Source organism: Euphorbia lathyris, chromosome 1 (genome assembly GCF_963576675.1).
Source record: "Euphorbia lathyris chromosome 1, ddEupLath1.1, whole genome shotgun sequence".
Lineage (NCBI taxonomy): Eukaryota > Viridiplantae > Streptophyta > Magnoliopsida > Malpighiales > Euphorbiaceae > Euphorbia > Euphorbia lathyris.
The window spans coordinates 20,705,489-20,708,452 of record NC_088910.1 but is presented as its reverse complement, the minus strand read 5'-3'; the positions used below and the strand labels follow the sequence as shown (position 1 = coordinate 20,708,452).

The window sequence follows — 2,964 nt, the reverse complement described above, 5'->3', positions numbered from 1 at the left end:
AGTCAACAATTAATAATTCAATTAATTATTATTATTATTATTATTATTGTCAATTTGAAATATATTTTTATAATATTGGGAAAAAATATAAGATTTAACATAAACAAAGAAATACTTTAAAAAAATTAAAACATTTCAATAACACTAAAGAGAAATTACATTAAAAAAAACTAAAACATTTCAAAAACACTAAAAGAAAGTACATTAAACAAATTAAAACATTTCAAAAACAATAAACATTAATGAAAAAACAAAAAAAAATAATTATATCGAATTGCCACGAAACTTCCATAAATGCTCCACTAAAGCATTTCGAAGTTCAAAAAGTGCAGTTTTGTCCTTCATTTTCTTATATCGTTGAAGGAAGTTACGAAAATAGGTCTCCTCATCATGCACATTTTCAACTGTTGGTGTTGGAGCAATAACTGAATCCATGACAGGTGCACTCAAATCACGTTCATCTTCAATAATCATATTATGCAGAATAATACATGTTTTCATAATATCATGGAGGACTTGTTTACGCCAGTAGCGTACCGGCCCTGCAACAGTGGCAAATCGGTTTTATAACACTCCAAATTCATGCTCAACATCTTTTCTACAAGCTTCGTGCTTCATAGCAAAATACATTTTCTTTTGATCTTGAGGCTCACGAATTGTTTTAATAAGCGTGGACCATTTCGGATATATTCCATCAGCTAAATAATAGCCCATGTTGTATTCTTTGCTTTCAATAACATAATTAGCAGGAGGAACTATACCATTAGCCAGATTAAAAAACAAATGCGATGACCCTAATACATTGATATCGTTGCTGCTCCCTGGCATACCAAAGTACGCATGCCAAATCCATAGTTCGTAATCAGCTACTACTTCTAGAATTATAGTTGGTTTTGCAAAACACCCTGCAAATTGTCCGACCCAAGCTATTGGACAGTTTTTCCATTTCCAATGCATACAATCCAAGCTCCCCAACATTCCTGGAAAACCACGTTATTCACTAATATGGAGTAGCCTTGCTATGTCATTGGCATTTAGTTTTCTTAAATACTGATCCGAGAAAATCTCTACAATAGCACGACAGAATCGCTTCACACTTTCAACTGCAGTAGACTCGCCCATTTTGATATATTCATCTGTCGTATCAGTCGGTACACCATATGTCAGGATTTGGAAAATATCAGTTGCTTTTTGCATCGTCGATAATCCAAGTCTACTAGTAGCATCACGTCATTGTTGGAAGTAATCATCATGATCCTTCACTGCATTAATGACACGAAGGAAAAGGCTACGAGACATTCGAAATCGATGACGAAAATATTCTTCATTGAATACTGGCTCCTCATTAAAATAATCCATATGAAGTTGGTGATTTGCAACTTCACGATTACGATAGATCACTCTATGTCCAGGTACAAATCCTCCATGAGTTGATTGACTACCTGCACTATCCATACAGAGCTCTAATAGCCTGTTATGATTTTGCATTATTTGACATACACCTCGTATAACAATGAGGCTAAGATTAACCATCGATGAATCATCAGAATCATCAAGATAATTGATATTCATACTTAGAAGAGTACAGATGTATTGAAATGAGATAAAAAAAAAGTTGAAGGTGTAGATATAGATGTATTGAAATGAGATAAGTTTTCCATTTAAATAGTGGTTATGTAGATGGTGTATGTAATAGTGATGATTGTGACAATATATATAGAGATGTGTGATAAAATAGAAGGTGTGGATGCATTGAGACTAATCCAAATGGATGAAAATGGTGCAGAGATTTATTCTTGTCTTGGTCATGTAAATGGTGTATGTCATAATATTGATTGTGACAACACATATAGATATGTCTAATAAAATAGAAAACTAAACAAATGGATCCAAATTTTTATTATGAAATTTGAATGAGATTGATCCAAATTCTTAAAACAAATTTTAATAAACTAATTAAAAAACATGTGTTTCATTACACTAATTAGATGATTTTTAATAGAAACTTTAATGAAATTGAAAGTGTAGAAATAGTATAATATAAATTATATTAAATTGAAAGTGTAGAAAGTGATTTATTCTTGTCTTTGTAATTGGTGTATGTCATAAAAGTGATTGTGATAACACATATGAAAATTTATTCTTGTCTTGGTTATGTAGATGGTGCATGTGATAATAGTGATTGTGACAACACATATAGAGATTTGTGATAAAATATAAGGTGTTGATGCATTGAGATTGTGTGCTTTTTTCCAAGAGAATGATCCAAATATGATTTTTTTTTTTTTAGAATGAGAAGGATCCAAATATGAATTTTTTTTTATAATGAGAATGATCCAAATTATGGTTTTTTTTTTATGAATGAGAATGCGATTTTTTTTACAATGAAAATGATCCAAATATGAATATTTTAAGAATGAGTTTCATTGCAAATATTTAAATTGAAAATATAGATGTGTGAAGATGAAATATTTTTTCCAAATTCTTAGAGTAATTTATTTTTGTCTTTGTAAATGGTGTATGTCTTACAAGTGATTGTGACAACACATGGAGATTTGTTATTGTCTTGGTTATGTAGATAGTGTAAGTGATAATGATGATTATGACAACACATAAAAAGATGTGTGATAAAATAGAGGGTGTAGATGCATTTAGACTAATCCAACGGATGAAAATGATGCAAACTCATCTATAAATAAGAATAGTTTCATTTCACTAATCTCACACTTTTTATATCTTATTCTCATCTATTTCGCTCAAAACATGACTTCTAATTGCAAAAATTCATACCTTAAGATAGAAGATATAATCTTGACTAAAGCTTATATGGAAATAACTCAAGATCCTAGTTCAGGAAACCAGCAAAAACTCGAAGTTTATTGGGGAAGAATTGGGGAGATATTCCAACAAAAATGCCATATGGGCATCAAACGTACCGTAAGATCGCTTCAGTGCAGAATGAGT

General features: G+C 30.8%; 1 pseudogene; it reads right to left on the bottom strand.

The window, feature by feature from the left end:
* Nucleotides 1-264: 264 nt before the first annotated feature.
* Nucleotides 265-1,572, bottom strand: LOC136217188 (uncharacterized; annotated as a pseudogene).
* Nucleotides 1,573-2,964: the final 1,392 nt, after the last annotated feature.